Raw genomic sequence first — 20,470 nt, forward strand, 5'->3', positions numbered from 1 at the left:
TTGGGAAGTATTTGAAGTGTGGTCTTATACACATTCTTTTCCCTTTTCCCTTTTCTTCTCCTTTCCTTTCCTTTCCCCTTTCCTTTCCTTTCCTTTCCTTTCCCTTTCCTTTCCTTTCCTTTCCTTTCCTTTCCTTTCCTTTCCTTTCCTTTCCTTTCCTTTCCTTTCCTTTCCTTTCCTTTCCTTTCCTTTCCTTTCCTTTCCTTTCCTTTCCTTTCCTTTCCTTTCCTTTCCTTTCCTTTCCTTTCCTTTCCTTTCCTTTCCTTTCCTTTCCTTTCCTTTCCTTTCCTTTCCTTTCCTTTCCTTTCCTTTCCTTTCCTTTCCTTTCCTTCTCCCTTTCCTTTCCCTTCTCCTTTTCCCTTCTCCCTTCTCCTTTCCCTTTCCCTTTCCCTTCTCCCTTCTCCCTTCTCCCTTCTCCTTCTCCTTCTCCCTTCTCCCTTCTCCCTTCTCCCTTCTCCCTTCCCTGTGGCCTCCGTGTGTTCCCAGGAGCAGGAATGACACCCATGTGCCCCCTTAGGACAGCACATGTGCCTGTCTCCAGAATTCCCAAAGTTTTTTGGGATGCTGCAGGATCTGTTGCGAGCGGCGCTGCCACAACTCGAGAGCCGATCGATGAAATCCCTGCGTGAGGAGGAACGAAAGCCAAAACTTCCCAAGATCTCTGCTGTTCAGGGAGGACACTCCGGGTGTAATCCCGGTGGTTTTGGCTCAGTCAGGCTGCTGGGTGTGTGACAACTTGCTAAAGGAGCTGTCAGGTTGATATCAGCATCACTTGTGATAACCCTCAGCAGGGTGATCCATCCCCTTCCCTGTGGAAACCCAGGGCACTGGGAATATTTCTCTGTCTGCTCTGGGGTGTCCTGACCCCCAGGGGAGCACTGACTTTGACCCTCACTCATGGAGAAAACTTCCAAAGCCTCAAGGTAAACCAGAAACCACAAAAGTGTGAAATAGATTGTGGAGAGCAGTGTAGTGTGTCACAGGGGTGAGAAATTCAGGTTTTAGGATTTTTAGTATGTTATAGATGGGTTCAAGATGGAGGATACAGGGTGTCGTCTCAAGTTCCTTTCTTCCTTCTTCTTCTTCTTCTTTCTTCTTGGGTTTGAGTGGTATTTCGTAATTGGGCAGAAAAATCTGCATTGCTGGTCTTTAGGGGTCAGTCATTGGGTTAGAAAGGAAAATAATTTAGGTGTCGCTTCTTAATTGGGTAGCTTAGTTTTTGATTAGACTTAAAAAGGCTTTGTACCAAGAGATTGTTGCCATTTTTGTGCTGTTTTTCCTGCACGCACAGTCTGGTGCAGACAGTGCTGAAGTTTTGATAAGATAACAACAAACAGAAGCTGAAGACCGAAAAAATCCAATGTGTCTCTGGTTCCTGACACAGAACTGCTCCAGGAGGGTCTCCCTGCCAGGGCAGCCCCCAGGGAGTTGCCCAACTTGGGGCTCACAAACTCACACTTCCCAACCCATCCCTTTCCCGATCCAGCCCCATGGGGAGCTCTGCCCGGGATCTGAGCTTTCCCTGGAGTTTTCCTCCTGTTTTTTTTTTTTTTTTTTGTTTTTTTTTTTTTTTTTTAATCAGGAGAAGCAACACCAAACCCTGGCCCTGGGGGAAGAGTTGTTTGTTCGGATGCTCGGCTGGAATTCTGCAGCCAGGACTAAAACTCCAGCCACCATGGGGTGGTGCAGTGAGACCTCGCTGGGAGGGAGAGGCGGCCAGCACAGCCCCTCGGCACAAACACGGTGAAGAAACCTTTAAAATCGGGTGTTTTTTCAAGATTTCCTGATTGAAATCCCTCCTTGTGGCCGCTAAAAATGCCTCATGGGTCTCCTGCACGCCCAGGAAAGGGAGAAGCCGGGTGGAGCCTGGTGAAATTCGGGCTGGATCTGGGGAATGTGCAGGTGGGGCTCCCTCGGGAGGAGCTCCGGGACATCACTCTTTGCTTTTGTTTAGGATAATTAGGAGGTTAGGATAATTAGGACTAATAGTTAATGCTCCTCACGCTGCTCCGCACAGATCTGCTCCAGTCTGGGTGTCCTTAAATAGATTTTTTATTTTTAAAAAGTATTTTAAAAAGAGTTTTGGAGCACATTTCCTAAAGGGCTGCTCCAGCTTGACTCCAGAGAGTTGTGGAAGAGGTGAGGCCAGAAGAAGAGGAAGAGAAAGGAACCATCCGACCACGTGGTGGCAACGTGGAGATGCTACAGAAGCATTGCTTGGATTGCTGTGCTTCCCCGAAGGAATTTTCACTTCTACAGAAACACCTGAAGTTAATTTATGACTTAAAAGAGGGTGGTAAAAGCAGGAAATGTAAATATTTTCAGCTGTGCCACCTGACCCTCTGGATGCCCACAGTGGCGTGGACCAAACCATTGGAAAAAGCAGTTTTTATGGATTGATGAGACCTTTCTGAATGAAAGGATGTCAGGAAATGAATAATTAAGGCTGAGCCAGAGGAAGTGCAGAGGGAAGGCACCTGGCAGCAGGATGGGGTTTGGCTGAGGTGACTGAAATCTCCAACTCCTGCACTGGGCTTTCCACAGATGGATTTATTTTGTGGAGATTGAGATCATCACTTGGATTTCCAGGCCTGGGAGTGAACAATGAGGCATTGGGAGGCTGAGGAGAGATTTTATGGCTCTCCACAATGCCCTGACAGGAGAGGGCAGCCAGGTGGGATTCAGGATTTGCTCCCAGGGAACAGGGACAGGATGAGAGGAAACGGCCTCAAGTCATGCCAGGGGAGGTTCAGGTTGGACATCAGGAAGAGTTTCTTCGTGGAAAGGATGGTCAAGCATTGGAACTGCCCAGGGAGGTGGAGTCCCCATCCCTGGAGGGATTTAAAAGCTGTGTGGATGTGGCACTTGGGGACATGGGACAGTGGTGGCCTTGGCAGTGCTGGAGGAACAGTTGGACTTGATGGTTTCAGAGGGCTTTTCCAACCTCAACAATTCCACGATTCCATGGAAGCTGCCCAGAGCACGCTGTCTTCCGTGGCAAGTCACCCACAGGTGCATCCTCAAAACCTGTTGGGATTTCCCTTGCCCAGCTCTGTCCTGCTGCTTCTGACTTTTCCCACTGAGTACCCTGCTGGAGCAGGAAGAGGGAGCCTGGGAAGGCAGCAGGCTGCTGGTGCTGGCTCTGTGGGGCAGGAGATGGGAGAATTCCGGGGCAGGAGCAGCGTTTTGGCTGCTCCAGGGAGAGCTGGGCTGCTCTGCTGGAATCCCGTGGCTGTGCAGGAAGGAAGGCTCTGGAATGGGCAGTGCTGCCCTGGGGCTCTGCCTGTGCTGCAGCTGCAGCTCTCTGGATTTTCTGCCCTGTGAATGAACATAAAAACCCCAGTTTTCTCTTCAGGGATTTTTTCCCCTCCGTTTCCTGCGGCGCCGGGAGCCAAATCCGCTGGGTGCCCACGCCTGGCGTGCGTGTCCCGGCGGGATCCCCGGAGCTGCAGCAAGGCTGGGCTCTGCTGCTGCATGTCCTGGGGGGCCACAACAACTCGGTGCCACCTGGCCTGTGCCAGGTGTGATCCGTGGGGATGTGCCCACCTGGGACCTGGAACTGCTGGAAACGCCTGCGTGGGTCAGGCTGCCCAATGGAATGTGGGAGCACACGGAATAATCCTGCCCTGGAAGGAGGACAGGGGAAGGCAGCCTTGGAGCTTAAATCTGGTGTTCAGCCTGGAGAAGGGAAGGAACCAGGGTGACCTTAAAACCCTCCCAGTGTCTAAAGGGGCCCCAAGAGAGCTGGAGAGGGACTTGGGACAAGGCATGGAGGGGCAGGACAAGGGAGACTGACTTTAAGCTGGAAAAGGGTGGATGTGGAATATTGGGGAGGAATTCTTGGCTGTGAGGGTGGGCAGGCCCTGGCACAGGGTGTCCAGAGAAGCTGTGGCTGTCCCTGGATCCCTGGAAGTGTCCAAGGCCAGGCTGGATGGGGTTTGGAGCACCCTGGGGCAGTGGAAGCCGTCCCTGCCCATGGCAGGGGTGGCACTGGGTGTTCTTTAAGATCCCTTCCAATCCCAAAAGTTCTATGACTCTGTGAAATGCCTCATTGCTGAGTTTTGAGATGAGACTTTCTCCCTAGTCTTTGGCATAAATTGCCTGTGTTGATGATCTGTTGGCTCCAGTAACTGGGAATAGGCAGAACAATGTCACAAACCAGTTCAGTGCTGCTTCCCACAACGAACAGGAGCACGTGGAGCTGGACTCGGTGATCCTTGTGGGGCCCTTCTAACTCAGGACACTCTGTGCTTCTCTCCTGTGGTTCTGTGACATTTTTAGGAGATCTTTCCAGACCCCCATGAGCTGCAGGAGGAGCTTGCTGGTCCCTGCATGCTGAGCAACTCCAGCGTGGAGCTGTCTCCAGATCCTGCTTCATGCAGGAGCAACAACAGCAGCTGAGGCAGAGATGCAGGATCCTGTTTTGGAGATTTCCCATTTCTGGTATCGTTAACCCTCCACTGGCCTCTGGGTTATTTTCCCAGCTGGGCTGAGTCATCATTCCCTGTCCTTTTAGTCTCTTGGCCATCTCCTCAATCCCTTCAATCCCAACATGTATTTCTGTTTATCAGGCCTTTCCAGTGGATGTTTCTTTTTGCCTGGCTGGCTTTGCAGAAGTGGTTTATTTACAAATCTGCCCAGAATTGGCTCCAAGTGACGTGGGTGCTGGTTGAAGGAAAGCTGATTTTTGACAAAGTCAGCAGGAGAACGGGAACAGATGGGGACGTTGATGAATTTGATTTTGCTAAATGTTGTCCTCCTGCAAATCAGCTTGCTTCTCCCTATTAGCATAAGAAGCAGCAAAAAAGGATTTAATTTCTCTAAACATTTCCCCTTAATGATCTACCTCTCCAGCTTAGAAATGTATGTGGCTGCTTATCAGCAGAGCAGCTGAATTCCTTCCACTGAGAATCGACTGCAATTTCGAGGTGATTTCTGGCACTTCTCCCTCCCTGGGGTGAGAGCTGTGCTTAGGAGAGGTGGTTGCTGTTTAGAAGTGGTATCAGTTCAGGGGTTTATATGTGTTTAGTTGATGGAACTGAGTGATTTTAATTTTTTTAAAACTTCATTTTGGTTTTTGAAGGCACATTTTGGAGGTGCTGCCATCCCCAAGTGTCACTGGGTGAACTCTGTACCTGTGTCCAGCATCCACAGAGCTGCATCCCTGTGGCCCACAGGACGAGGTGGGAGAAGCCCAGAGGCAAACAATTTCCAAACTTTGGGCTGGAATCAGCCCACAGCAGCATTGGGCATCGAGTGCTGCAGCACTCACGACGTGCAGGCTCCATCCTCTGCCAAGAGCCCGCAGGAAAACCTGGCACAATTCCACACAGGGAGCAGCCCTGGCACAGCCCCAGGGGCTGCCCCTGCTCTGTCTTTCCCTCACTACCTGCCCCCAGAGCAGACAAATCCCAGAGAATCTTCCTCCAGCCTTCCTCCATCCTGGAGTGTGGCAGAGCTGCTGTCCCCCCTCACACCCCACAGTGTGACCGTCCAGGAAAGCTCAACTATCCCAAAATGCTCAAAGCACCATGAGGTTGGTGCCCTCCCCACCCTCCCAGCCAGGAATTCCCAATCTCCCATCCATCCCTGCCCTCTGGCAGTGGGAGCCATTCCCTGGGTCCTGTCCCTCCATCCCTTGTCCCCAGTCCCTCTCCAGCTCTCCTGGAGCCCCTTCAGGCCCTGCAAGGGGCTCTGAGCTCTCCCTGGAGCTTCTCCTCTCCAGGTGAGCACCCCCAGCTCTCCCAGCCTGGCTCCAGAGCAGCTCCAGCCCTTGGAGCAGCTCCATGGCCTGGACTCGTTTTTGTGTTGGGACACCCAGATCTGCCTTTCCTCTCAGTCCAGGGGCTAAAAGCTCTAAGCCTTGATTTTTATTCTCCTTTTCTCTCTTCTCCCGAAGCTGCACAGCTCTGATTGATTCATCCCATTGGTCACGCTGTCTTTAGCCTTATCCATTAGCTTGGAAGCACTGTCATCTCCTGCAGCGCACTGGCTACTGCAGCATCTCCTCCTGGATTAGCCTGTCCCACCGTGTCCGAGCCCAGCCATGAATGGAGGCTCAAGATAAGCTGCTGGAGCCAACTCCCTGCTGGGCACTTTAATTTCTTATGAGTTTCTTCCCAACATCCAGTTAAATCCATCTTCCTTTGCCTTAAGGACCTCCCCCCTTGTCCTGTCGCTCCTGTCCAAAATCCCTCTCCAGGTTTCTTACAGGCTCCTCTAGGACAGATAAAATCCAAAATTTTGGGTTTTGTTTCTTCAGCTTTACCCACATGTGCTGGTGGCACTGGGCTTCTCCAAACTTCTGTATTCCTGCCATTTGTCATCTGCCCTGCTCAAACCATTCTGGAGAGCATCCTGCTGTCCCACAGAGTGATGGGACACAGGGAATGGCTTCCCACTGCCAGGGGGCAGGGATGGATGGGAGATTGGGAAGGAATTCCTGGCTGGGAGGGTGGGGAGGCCCTGGCACAGGGTGCCCAGAGGAGCTGTGGCTGCCCCTGGATCCCTGGAGTGTCCAAGGCCAGGTTGGATGGGACTGAAGCAACCTGGGATAGTGGAAGGTGTCCCTGCCATGGCAGGGGTGGAATGGGATGGGATTTAAGGTCCCTCCCAACCCAACCCGCTCTGAGCTCCAGTGATTTGCGCTGCAATCCATTGAAACGTGCAGGTAGAGAGAGCAGTGGGAGGCATGTCTTCCATGTGCCAACAAATCCCTGGGAGACAGATCCACCTGGCTGGATCAAAGAGCACTCGAGTGCTGCTTGGCTTGGCTCCCTGACAGGATGCTCCCGAGCAAAGCCAGCCTGGAGGATGAAAGGTTCAGTTAATGATCGCACAGATGTCTCGGACATCCGAGATGGCTCATCCGAGCTGTGGCTGTGGAACTTCCCAGTGGCAACTGCAAAGGAGGAGATCATCTTTCCTCCCCCAGCCGGTGCCTGATTTAGTCACAGATGACACCTGTGCATCCTCAGAGCTGTAAATCTCCCTGGTGGTGGGGTTTTAACAGCGAGGGAAGGGTGGCGGTGCCGAGGTCGCATCCCGATGATCCCGACGCTCATCTCTGCAGTGGGAAATGAGGCGTTTGTGCCGTGCGTGGTGTGCGTGGGAGAAATGAATCCACTGGAACGATGCTGTTCTCATCCCGAGCTCTGTGCACCGCTGTTGTTATCCTGTGCGAGATAAATGGCAATGGCAACCAGCTTGTCCTTCTAACGGGGGAGTCTGGATCAAGGCTTCAGCGTTCGCTCTGTATTCACAGAGAGTCCCATGTCTGCTTTTCTCCTTTAATCACCTCATTGTCTTGGCTTTTCCAGATGAAGAGTCCCTTTCTATGAGCTCCTCCTCTAAGATTGAAATATAGAGTTTAATTATCTCCCCTTCATTTATTTATTTATTTCAACTCGCAGCCCTTCCGTGGAGCTGCTCCCCTCCACGGGAAGCTGGAAGGAGAAGATTCCAGAGGATGTGACTCATTTGTGGTGTTTCTGCTTTGCTGAGAGCATCAGCAATATCCGAGGAGCCGGGATCGCTCCCGGCTGCTCGTGCAGTCGGGAATGAGCCGGAGTGTGGCTGCACGGTGAATTATTGATAAGGGAATAATAGCAGCTGGAGATAATCTCTCCCACGGAATATAGGGAATAAATCTTCTCTGCTGTACAGGGAGTTAAGTCTTTCAGTGAGAAGAATGGGAATAATGGTGGCAGGAGGTTTTCCTTGAGTGAAGAGCGTGGAAGGAGCCCCTGGGAATGGCGTGCAGCACCGCAGGGAAGGGATTTGGCTCAGAGAGCGGGGGGATTTCACCCACAGACCTCACTCTTGATTTGGGAACTTCTACTCAGCTGAGAGCTGTGGGTCTTCCAGGAGAAACACGTCATGGAAACTGGGAATCAAACAGTCATCCCAGTACCTGCCAGGGCAGGTGGAGAGGAGTGGATCACATCATCTGCAGAGGATCATTTTTGATGTGTTTTGGTTTGAAAAGCCAGGTGTCTGCTGAGGAAGGCAAGAGCCTTCCTTGAAACGGAAAAAGCAAAGCCTCTCCCTCTGAACTGTTATAATTTTGAAATTAAGGGGCTCTCAAACAAAGATATGGGAATAGGAAAAACAGTTCTTTACTAGGGAAATTAAAAATACAAATGCAATAGTACAAAAAAGAAAACAAACCCTGCCAGAGTGAGAGCAGGCCCTGGCAGGCTGTGGGTCAGGCTGGTGGCAGCAGTGCCATTCCATGGGGGCTCAGCCCTCCTGCAGTGCCAGCTGTGCTTCTGCTGGAGCAGGATCCTGGACAAGGCTGGAGTTTCCCTCTGGAGCTCCAGGGCTGCTGGAGATGGGTCTGGGCTCCCTCTGGGAATGCAGTGGGGCAGAAAGCTGCTCCTCTGGGAATGCAGTGGGGCAGAAAGCTGCTCCTCTGGGAATGCAGTGGGGCAGAAAGCTGCTCCTCTGGGAATGCAGTGGGGCAGAAAGCTGCTCCTCTGGGAATGCAGTGGGCAAAGGCTGCTGTGGTGTCCCAAAGGCTCAGATTGGATCCAGGTAGGAATGCTTGGCTCCTCCCCTGGGCACAGCCTCTCCCCATGGGATGATGGAATTTTCTCAGCCATGCAGGGACACTCAGTGGCCATGAACAGCAGAGATCTCCTGGAGGGAGGATTGGCTGTGGGAGAGACAAAGAAAACTGCCCAGAGAGCAGCAGAGAACTGCCCCAGCTCTGACAGATGGGAAATAGAGTATACACCTGTTGCCCTGATTTTTAAAAGTGTGACGTTTTCTTTTATAGTTATTTTGAAAGTTTTAAAGTTCTCATAAAACTTCTTTAGCCTTCTGATAATGTTTACATATTTCTCCTGGAGTTCTCATGCGCTGTTCATGTAAACAATGATTGTTTTGCATTCTTCTTTGTGGGAGGAGAAAATTGATGGACTGTTGGTTTGACCAGTGTGGTTGGAGTGGTGGCAATTCCATCCTCCAATCCACTGCCACTTTTGGAATTCTGTATATTGCGAGGTCAGAAATAAAACTGGCTCTTTTTCTCTCTTGGACTCACCAAGCTTCTGTGTGCTCCTTTTGTGTCCAGTAGCGACACACACCCCCGTTTCTAACCCAAGACACGATGTTCCCTCTCCATGGCCGGGGCAGCTCCTGCGACTGTCCCTCCCCCAGGACAAGGAAGGGGTGACACAGCTCCTGTGGGTATTCTCAGCTCAGTCAGAGAGAAAGAGAAAGGTTTTCTAACCAGGCAAGAGCCTGGGAAACAGTTGGGAAAGAATGTAAATAATTCTCTAATCTATCTTGTTGTTCACATTGTTTATAGGTATGTCCTGCTGCTGTGCGTCATTCACTGCACACCAATGGTGTGGGATGTTTTTACTCTAAGACCAATGAAATTTGTCTGCACGATGTTCTCTTTATATAGAGTGGTACATTTGAAATAAATCAGAGCTCATTTTCTTTGCCTTCTGATCTGGAGTTCTCTGTTCCCGTCCTGCTCAACAGCGTCAGGCTCCGGCCTGGGGTGGGAGCAGGCACCCAGCATGGCCAGGAGGGAGGATGGGCGTGCTGGGATGTGGGTGGGGAAGAGGCACAGCAGGGTCAATACCTGCTCCAGTGAGTTTGTTTCCAGCTTTTCCACGCCAGAAAGTTTTGTCCCGACGCCAGCTCCCGGTTGTCCTTTCGCACCAGGCCGAGCTCTCCGTCCGTCGCCCGCGCCGAGGGTGGCACAGGATGCACAGGCCACAGCTGGGACACCTGGACAGTGTTGGGTTGTTTACAGTCAAATACTCCAAATTGAAGTCTTCAGTGGCACCCAGAGGCCCACCCGGAGTGTGTGACCCCCTTCAGGAGGGTTGCAGTGGCATGGTGGGGCTGCAGGGATCCCTCAGGGCCTGCAAACCCAGCAGCCAGGCCGTGCTCTGCCCTGGAGCTCCGTGTGGAGCTGGGGACGCGGCTTCAGCCTCCTCAAATCACAGCCTCTGTTCTCCTCTCCGATGCTGAACACGGAGAACACAACCCCGAGGTTAGGGGGGAGAAATTCCCTCTGCTCCCTCTGCTGCAGAGCAGATGGCCGGGCAGCGCAGCTGGGCTGGCACTGCCGACACCATCAGGTCGGTACAAATCACAATTTGGGGACAGATGGTCCTTTCACCAATGGGGTCTGCCTCGAGCCTCCACCTGTTTGCAGAAGACACCCGTGTGTTTTCTGCAAACAGATTCCTCTGCACATCCCTGATCCCCACGGCGGATCTGGAGCGCCACGGCTCCGGTGATGGAGAATTTCTCTCATCCTTCGTGGGATGTAGTGGGATTTTCCCCTCTCCTTGCCATGCTCAGTGAACCACTTTGGGAGAGAAAAACTTCTCAAAACTAGTGGATGCTCTTCCATTATTTAATTTGGAAGCAAGATCCATCACCCTGCACTGCAAGGGTGTCCCCCAGCAGCACAGCTCTGCTGTGGCTGCCCCGACACCACACACCTGGGTTTCTAACAGCTAAAAAAACCACTCAAATGGGTCAGTGGACACCTCTCCCATCCTTCTGGGAAGAGCAGAGTTCACATTTCAGGTAAATCCTGGTGAGATGAGCCCCAGCAGCAGCACAGGGCTGTGATGTCCCATGGGAGGGTGCAGAGGGCAGGGGACAATTCCCCCCTCCCCATTTTTTGTGGGGCTGGGAGGCAAAGCACCAGTGCTGGGCCACCAAACATATCCCTCTGCCATGAATTCTGCAAGGAATTCTGCCCTGTGAGGGTGGGCAGGCCCTGGCACAGGGTGCCCAGAGCAGCTGTGGCTGCCCCTGGATCCCTGGCAGTGCCCAAGGCCAGGCTGGACAGGGCTTGGAGCCACCTGGGACAGTGGGAGGTGTCCCTGCCATGGCAGGGGTGGAATGAGATGATTTTTAAGATCCCTTTCAACCCAAACCATTCCATGATTCCTGCTGCAGACCCTCAGCATGGGGGACTGACAGGGCCCCTCCAGGCTCTGCTGCCAGCTCTGTGTTTTCCCAGATCTCTGGCTGGGTGTGTTTTGGGCACCAGTGGAAGGGGCACTGAGGAAGCTTCCCAGTCTCAGGGATGTCATTTCAGGGGCTGTGGTTTGGCTGAGCCACCGTGGAGAGCCACATCTGGACTGTATTTCTGGGAATCTATAGAGCTGAGCTCTGTGTTCTCACTCAATTACAGTGGGACACTTGTCAGCAATTTCTTGTTTTTATTTCCTGCGACTTTCCAAACATGGTTGTTAAAAAAAAAAAAAAAAAAAAAGGCAGGAGGAAAAAACCCCAAAAAAACAACAAAAACCCCAAAGCACATGACATGGGTTGGAAGTGCACCAGGAATGGATTTTTTCTGGGCAGGAATGACTCCACTTCTGCTGGAGCAGTGTGTGCAGGGAGAAGAAGCTGCCCAGAGAGCTCCTTAATGAACCTGTCAGTGTTCCATGGAAGCACAGAGTGGTTTGGACTGGAAGGGACCTTAAAAACCATTTAATTCCACCTTCCACGAGACCAGGTGTCTCCATCCAATGTGGCCTGGAACATTTCCAGGGATGTTTCAGAGGCATAAATTCTCTCAATAATTAACTTTTGGTCAGCCCTGAGGTGATCAAGCTGTTGGACTTGATCATTGTGGCAGGTCCCTTCCAGCTGAAATATTCCAGTCTGTTCCTCTTGAGGATGAGAGATGCTCAGAGCCCTGTTTTGGGCAGAGTCCAGGAGCACCTTCAGAGCAAAAATAGCCCCAGAGTGATGCAAAATCCACCCCCCAATACCCTGGTCCCTGCACCCCCCTCCTGCTCTGGGCACTGGAGACGGAGCAATCCCAAAATGAAGGACTTCTTCCAGTAATTGCTGCCTGAAAACACATAATTAATTCTGATAGATTGAGATGGGGACTTTAAATTGATTTAATGGCAGGTGGAAAAGAAGAATGCCCAAGGGTTGCCAGTTTCTGCAGTCTCACTTCCCTGATATATGTAGGAGCTTTGGAATAATCACATTTGTCATTAACACTGTCAGTGCTAATACATTAAACCAGACTAGTGCTGAATTGCTTTATTTTAAAATTTATTTATTTTATTTACTGGACTAAAGTGATCACGCTTGGAAAATTTGGAGAGAAAGTGGAGAATCATGGAATCATTAAGGCTGGAAGAGACCTTTAAGACCACTGAGTCCATGATGAACCAGCAGGGGTTGTCAGCCTCTGTCTCTTATCTCATCAGCACCTTTTCCCACAGCTTGTAGGTGTGGCATGGACAGACCTTGTGGATGTCAGAGCAGGGATTGTCCCTGCTGGGCCTCGATTCCCCCCAAATTCCACGCCTGCCATGGCATTCCCATTGGAAAGGCACTTGTACTGAAGTTGGAGCAAGCACTGTGGAGTCACAGAGCCTGGCTTTTGGCAGCTCATTTTCTTTGTCTCTTGGATCCAGCCCCGTTTGTCAATGGAAGATCAGGATCGCTTGGCTCCAGCAGGGAGGAAATCCCTCCTGGCCCGGAATCCTTGGCAGCAGGTTGGCAGAGTGGGCAACTCCCAGCCTCCCTCCGATGGCTTGGCTTCACTGCAGTCCCTCCTTCACTGGGAAGCTCTTGTCCAGATGGTGCTGGAGCCAAAACATCCGTGTTCCCTGATTTCCAGGGCTTTTCCCAGGCGTTGGCACAAACCTGCTGAAACCTCTCGAGTGTCTCTTCTGTGTTTGTTGCGGGATGAGCGTCCCCAGTGCAGACCTGGATCCATGATCCCGCTCCTCAGGAAGCCTCTCAGGAGAGCAGGGAACCCAAAGTGTTTCCCAGCCCCTCTGAGCAGGTGCTGGGAGCATTTGGGAAGGCAGATGAGAGCAGACCTTGCTGCTGGAACAACATCCATGAATTTTCCTCCAGGTGTTGCTACTCGAGGTCACCTTGGGCTGGTCAAAGCCCTCGGAGTTGTTTAGTCTGGAGAAAAGAAGGTTCAGGGGGGATCTTTTCACTCTCCACAGCTCCTTGGCAGGAGGGAGGAGCGAGGTCAGGCTCTGCTCCCAGGGAACAGGGACAGGACAAGAGGAAAAAGTCTTAAGCTACACCAGGGAAGGTTGAGATTGGATATTGGGGAAAATTTTCTTCATGGAAAAGGTTTGTCCAGCCCTGGCCAAGCTGCCCAGGGCAGTGGTGGGGTCCCCATCCCTGGAGGGATTTGAAAGCCACGTGGATGTGGCACTTGGGGACATGGGGCAGTGGTGGCCTTGGCAGTGCCAGGGGATGGTTGGACTCAACAATCTTCAGATTCTTTCCTAACCTAAACAATTCCATGATTCCATAAGAGTTTGTGTCCTGCCAGCTGCTGGGAACTAATGCTCTCCCTTTCTTCTTGGGACAGCTCCAAATCAGCACATCCCAATCTCATTCCCAAATTTTTTGTGTTCCTTGGAGCACCATCACCAACAGAACCAGCTGTCCCAGGCTGGGCTCTGCCAGGAGCTCATCCTGGTGTTCCCAGCATCTCCATTTCTGTGCCGTGGCCATTCCCAAAGCACAGGTGCACTGCTTCCCTCATCCCTGCTCCCAGCCTGTGGAGAGACATCTGCCCAGGCAAACCCAGGCTCTCCTGCAATATTTATCACACAGCAAGGTTCACCATCTGTTGCCTCCTCTGATGCTCCCCAGGACCAGCGCTCAGCTGCTTTTCCAGGTTTTCCTGTGGAGCTCCAGGCCTGGGGCTGTGCTGAGCCCTGTGCTGCCCACCCAGAGGGTGACACCAGCACCTCCCAGAGCTGCTCTGCACCCCAGGGCTCTCCCATGGCACATGTGATGCTGTAGCAGTGCAAAAAAACAAAGGTGTTGATAGGGGTAGATTTTTCTTCTGTGATTTGCTTTTTTTTTCCTTCATCTGCCTTACAAACACCCCCACCCAAACTCATGAGAAATTCTGAGTTTTGGAGCCTCCCATCTTGTTTCTCCTTTCCTCTTTGTGACCAGCTTGTCACTGCTCCTTTCTGGATGAAACCCCATCTCAGCTCCCTCGATTTGTCACTTTCGCCCTCCTCCTCACCTCATTCGAGCTCGCCCCTTGTACTTTATCTCCCAAATTAATTTGTTCTGTGTCAGCTGCTCGCTCGTTCTTGCAATTATTTTCTTCAAGGCTGAGGAAGCAGCACTTGATGGGGATCTTTTCCCACTGGATGCCTGCAGACCTTCATCAGTAAATCCAAAACGTGCTGCCAGGTGGAGCTCCTGGAGCTTGGCTTTATCCAGGTTTTCCTGCAAGTCTTGCTGACTCTGACCCCCCCCGAAACGCTCCAGCATCCCATGGGATTCTCAGTGGGGTTGGAGGTTTCCCACCCTTGCACGTCCTCTCCAGCTCTGCAGCATCCCATGGGGCACCTGCATCCCCCATGGAGGTGAATTCCTGGTGGGAATGGCAGGGGATGAAGCTCTGAAGGTGTCACTGCTTTGATCCAGCTGTTTGAACACTCAGGGTTGTCTTTGTCCCTGTCACCGATGCCGTGTCTCGCGTTTTGCCCTCTCCCACTTCCCAATTGAGACTCTCAGAGTCTTGGAGCTGCTCTGAATTGCAGATTTCCCTCTGAGTCCGGATGCTGGGATCTGAGTCACTGCATAATCCACGGCCCCAGGGCTCAGGGGTTCAAATGCAGCCCAGGAGAAGAGTCATGGAGTGCTGGAATGGGGAGAGGAAACCACGTCTGGGAATGTGGCACCCTGCTTGGAGCTGACAGACCACGGCCGTGAGCTGTGTGTGATGCATCACAGGCTCCCTGCTTTCCTATAAAGGGCAGGGAATTGTTGGGATGAGTCCATGAAGGGCCACGGAGCTGCTCCAAGGGCTGGAGCTGGGATGGGAGAGCTGGGGGTGCTCACCTGGAGAGGAGAAGGCTCCAGGGAGAGCTCAGAGCCCCTTGCAGGGCCTGAAGGGGCTCCAGGAGGGCTGGAGAGGGACTGGGGACAAGGGATGGAGGGACAGGACCCAGGGAATGGCTCCCAGTGCCAGAGGGCAGGGATGGATGGGAGATTGGGAATTGGGAATTCCTGGCTGGGCTGGAATTGCCAGAGCAGCTGTGGCTGCCCCTGGATCCCTGGAAGTGTCCAAGGCCAGGCTGGAGCAGTGGAAGGTGTCCCTGCCATGGCAGGAGTGGAACTGGGTGATCTTTAAGGTCCCTTCCAGCCCTGGCCTTCCCAGGAGCACAGCTCTGTGTCACTCCCAGGACAGCCCAGGTGTGGGAGGAAAGAGCTCTGGCCCTATAAATGTCCTCCCTGCACAGACAGAGTCACCTCGGAGCTGGCAGGGAGCAGCAGCCAGGCTGTAAATCACTGCTCACGGTGGTTCTGGGCTGCTCCCATGTTTTGGGTCTGTCCATGGTGAGTCAGAGCAGCCCCAGGTTCATTCCAGCTGCTCCCTGGGTGCATTCCCAGGGTTTACAAGGGCAGGGATCAGAGGTTGGATAAGGAGCTGGAAGGAGTCACCTACTAACTGGGGGGGCTGCAGCTCTGGGGGGATGTGGGGTGCCCTAGGGTGCTTCCACATGGAAACCAGGCACGGCTTTGCTGGAAGAGCTTTGCTCCCAAGGAACCAAGTGAGATGGAGATTTGACTTGGAAATAAAATAGGAGGAGAAAAGGACAATCCAGGCACTGAAGAGATCATGAAAATAATGGACATTTATTTCTTTGCCTCCTTGTTCTCCCAAATGTGAGGATGGGGAGGTCGCGTGGGCCTGGACAGTGTTTGCTTGGAGAAAGAGGAGCTGATGGTAAGGCAGGAGCACAAGGAGGGGAGATCCTACTCCAGGCTCCTGAGGGATTCATGCAGCTGCTCCCTCTCTGCCCCTAAAATGAGCACATGAAGATGATTTGGGCTTGTGCTGCAGTTTTCAGAGATTTCAGTATTTGTCAGTGCCCAGGAGTTGTGGGACTGGCAAGGCTCCCCCCTAAGCCCTGGTTTATCTGCAGGAAGGACTGGGGGTCACTTTAAACCCTTGCTGATACCCATCTGGTTTTTCTGTGAAGCCCAGCCAGGGGAGCAGACACAAGCCAGCTTAGAAACAAGACACAGCAAGTCTCCCAGCAGAGTCCTGAAAATTCTCTGATCGGTATCAGGAGAGGAATTCTGGAGGAGAGCAGAGCAGAGCTGCATGGGGTCAGGGTCATGGAATCGTGGAATTACAGAATGTAGGATATCCTCACCTGGAAAGGGCCCTCAAAGATCAGAGTCCAGCTCCTGGCCCTGCCCCAGCAATCCCACCCTGGGCATCCCTGGCAGCTCCTGGAGCTCTGGCAGCCTCCCCATTCCCTTGGCAGCCTGGGCAGTGCCCAGCACCCTCTGGGAGAAGAACCTTTTCCATTGGATTGGTGAGAGCCTCTCCTGGGTGCTGAGATGCTTTGCTGGAGCAAAGGTTAGGAGGAGAGACATAAAGATGGGAATGTGGGGGATTTCCATGGTGTTGCATGAAAAAACCCAGAGGAGGCAGAGCTGGAATCTCATTTGAGGCTTTGCTTTTTTCCCCCCTCCGATTTTAGTTGTTGTTTATCTGCAGCATCAAATTCTGCCCTTATCTCTTGTTTGTTCCTCTGTTTCCAAGGCTCTGAGAGCACCAGATGAGGCAGAGCCAGCCTGGGGTCAGATCAGGGGACCTCTGCCTCACCCTGCGATGGGGAGCCCTCAGAGCCCAGCGAGGGGGATGTGTTTGTGAGCTGGGTGTCCTCTCTAAAGCTCTTAATAAAATTCACAAACCCATCAAGATCAATCCCTGGGCCAGCTTGGCTCATCAATACTTCAGTGCTTGTCTCCTCCAGTCTCTTTGAAGGGATTATTTTAATATGCACCAGCTCCTCAGAGGTGGATAATGAGGGGTCAGGCGACGCTTTTGTGTGCTTAGAATGTGTCTGCAGCTCGGCTGCTCCCTCACTCCCTCCTGCTGGGGCTGCCAGAAGATTCCTCTGGAGCTTCCCAGCTCCCGGATTCCCGGGGTGCATCCCGACCTCGTGCTGTGTCCGCTGCTGGGACTGGGGAAAAGCCAAGCCCTGAGGACAACAAATCTGTCCCATGGCTGTGGGGCCAGAGGAGACCCCAGGCTGTCTCTCCCTAGAGGAGAATCCCATTAGTCAATGGATGAACTTTCCAGTTTTATCCCAAAATTTCGGCTGCGGGGTGTTGTTTCGGCTGTGCTGGATGGCAGTGGGTATTTGATTGCGTTGGTGTTTTGGAAACCCCCTCTGTTGAGAAGGTCCCTCATCCTTCCTCCACTTCCACGGAGGATTTTTCCTGTCCCACTGCTGAACTGGAGCTCACCCCGTGCCAGCCCTGCAGGACAGCAGGCATGGAGCAAGCAGAGCCCTGCTCCCAGCGCTGACAGATTTTGGGATGGGGTCATGGCAGCGAGGCATCTGGGAGAGCTGGAGTTACTGGAATGCTGGCTGTGGGCTCCAGGGGGGCTGGGGTGGAGGCCACAGGCCACAGTGAGTTGCTGTTTTCCTCCTTTCCCTGACAAGAGGGAGGGCTGGCGCTTGGGTTTGTTTGTTTTTCTCATCCTTGTTTGCAAACTCGTTTACTGTAATAACAGCCCTGCTTTTAAAGGACAGGTTTCCACTGCTTGGAAAAGGAGATTCTTGGGATCAGGAGGGAAACCCTCTGCTATTTTAAATATTTTTCTCTCACAGACATCCTCTCTCCAGCCTTACCTGCTGACCAGGGAGGGGCTGGAGCAGCCTGGCTGCAGGAGATCTCCATGGAGATATTCCAAGGGCTGGAGCACCATGGAGCCAGGCTGGGAGAGCTGGGGAAGGGAAGGGAAGGGAAGGGAAGGGAAGGGAAGGGAAGGGAAGGGAAGGGAAGGGAAGGGAAGGGAAGGGAAGGGAAGGGAAGGGAAGGGAAGGGAAGGGAAGGGAAGGGAAGGGAAGGGAAGGGAAGGGAAGGGAAGGGAAGGGAAGGGAAGGGAAGGGAAGGGAAGGGAAGGGAAGGGAAGGGAAGGGAAGGGAAGGGAAGGGAAGGGAAGGGAAGGGAAGGGAAGGGAAGAGAAGAGAAGAGAAGAGAAGAGAAGAGAAGAGAAGAGAAGAGAAGAGAAGAGAAGAGAAGAGAAGAGAAGAGAAGAGAAGAGAAGAGAAGAGAAGAGAAGAGAAGAGAAGAGAAGAGAAGAGAAGAGAAGAGAGAAGAGAAGAGAAGAGAAGAGAAGAGAAGAGAAGAGAAGAGAAGAGAAGAGAAGAGAAAGGCTCCAGGGAGAGCTCAGAGCCCCTTTCAGGGCCTAAAGAGGCTCCAGGAGAGCTGGAGAGGGACTCTTCATCAGGAACTGTCATGATAAGAAAAGTGGGAATGGGTTCAAACTGGAAGATGGGAAATTTAGCTTGGATATATGGAAGAAATTCCTGGCTGTGAGGGTGGGGAGGCCCTGGCACAGGGTGCCCAGAGAAGCTGTCCCTGGGTCTCTGGAAGTGTCCAAGGCCAGGTTGGACAGGGCTTGGAGCAACCTGGGATGGTGGAAGGTGTCCCTGCAATGGCAGGGGTGGAACTGGATGAACTTTAAGGTCCCTTCCCACCCAAACCATTCAGCGACTCTGGGATTTTGTGGAAGTGGTGGTGTCACTGCCACGCTGTGATTTGGGAAAAGCTCACTGGGAGCTGTTCCATCATTCCCTGGCACACCAGGGAAGGTGACCCAGTGCTGGGGCGTGGCAGTCACAGGGAGCTGGGATCAAAGCCACGGCCGTGCCAAACTTTCCTGACCAGATGTGGGTTTTGATAAAGGATTGTTGCTCCACCTCCACGGCGTGTGTGCAAATCATTAAATGGTTATTAATTCCTCATTAAATTCCAGGCTTGAGAGAGTGTGAGGAAGAATTCACTCCACGTGGCTCAGCCCCAGCAGCGAGGATGTCACACCTTGATGTGCAAGAAGGTTTGGGAGGCTCTGCCCACCCACAAGGGATGGTCCTGCTCCAGGGCATCCATCACTTTTTGGTAAGACTGTCCTTGAGGAGATTCCTGCCCTTTCACTGTGCCAAATAGGATGTGCTGAATCCCAGAAGACCATCCCCACATCCTCAGCCATTGTCCCAGTATTCCCAGCCGACTTTGGAAGCTGTGAGAAGGCACAGTGACAGTGGGGACAGCTGGAGGGTGACACCAAACCATGGCCACCACAGCCTTAGCAAAGCACAAACCCCACGGTGTCACTGGTAACCCTCTTTGGGCTTTTTTTTTTTTTTTTTTTCCCTCCAAAAAGGGCTACAATAGTAAAGTCAATAAATAATATCCCCAAGGAATGTTGGGCAGACACATGCTCCAGTTTTTCTCTCCAGCTGCAGCTCTACTTGAGCAGGTGAAGGGTCCACGAGCCCCCAGCAGAGAATTAATTGCACAAATCACGAAGCATTTTGGTCCCTCGGAGCAAATCAGGGCTCATCAAGGAAAACTTGCCAGAGATTCCTTTCCCAGAGCACTTCTGCAGGGCTGGAACGGGGCTGTGAGATGAGCACTGGGGGTGTCTGAAGCATCTTTTGGGGGATTCCCTCATGAAGGATTGCTTGGAGGTCACACCTCTTGGGGGGCTTATTCCAGCGTGGACCAGGGGGGTCTGGTGGCCCTTTGGACGAGACCCTGTGGAGGTGTTTTCCATGGAGGAGAGCACGGGATGGTTCTGCAGGCGCCGAGGACGAGGCGGGGAGCGGCGGCTGCGGGGCGGAGCGGCCGCAGGGACAGGCAGAGCTGGCGGAGCCGCTTCCCACGCCCGCACCGGAGCTTCCCTCCTGGAGACAGCGCTCAGGGGCCGCCCTGGTGTGGCAGGCACATTTTCTCTCTCTCAGGATTTTTCACAGAGGAGCACAGAGACGAAAGAAAGAGAAAACAATTTCTATTTCTGCTCCTTGTTTTTTCCCGTGTGGAATGTGCTTGGAGAATTGTTTACCTGGGGTGATTGCTTGGTTGGATTCTGGTGAGGATTGTTTGAGCCTGGTGGCCAATCCAACCCACCTGTGGCTGCACTCTCAGAGAGGGCCACGAGTTGGGAGTTAGATAGGGTAGTTAGAACAAGTAGGTTTGTAGTGTTTAGTATCTCCTTTAAATGGTATATTAATGTATTATAGCATAGTTATAATAAATAAATCATTCAGCCTCCTGAGCTGGAGTCACACATCAGCATTTCTTCCCACCGCGTTCACCTGCATTTACAATATTGTGGTTCCTCTCTGCTTTCCTTCTGCAAACCCTCGCTTTGGGTTTGGGAAGCAGTGGGATGCACCCGGGCTGTGATGAGCTTCATGTGCCCCATTCCATACCTGAGTCCAGGCAAGCCCCTCCTGCCCCATCCCGACCCCCTCCGGCCCAGGGAGCTTCCAGGAAGCTCATCCCAGTGGCGCCCAAGGAAGTGCTGGGATTTATCCCCAATCCAGTGGTGGGCTGGAGGGGATTCTCCTCCAGATTTGCCCCGTGCCTGTTGCTGCAATCAGGGCCACTTTACAAAACATTATCAGCTTCTCAGGCACATGTCTCCTGA

This window comes from Vidua chalybeata, chromosome 6, assembly GCF_026979565.1.
Source record: "Vidua chalybeata isolate OUT-0048 chromosome 6, bVidCha1 merged haplotype, whole genome shotgun sequence".
Taxonomy (NCBI): Eukaryota; Metazoa; Chordata; class Aves; order Passeriformes; family Viduidae; genus Vidua; species Vidua chalybeata.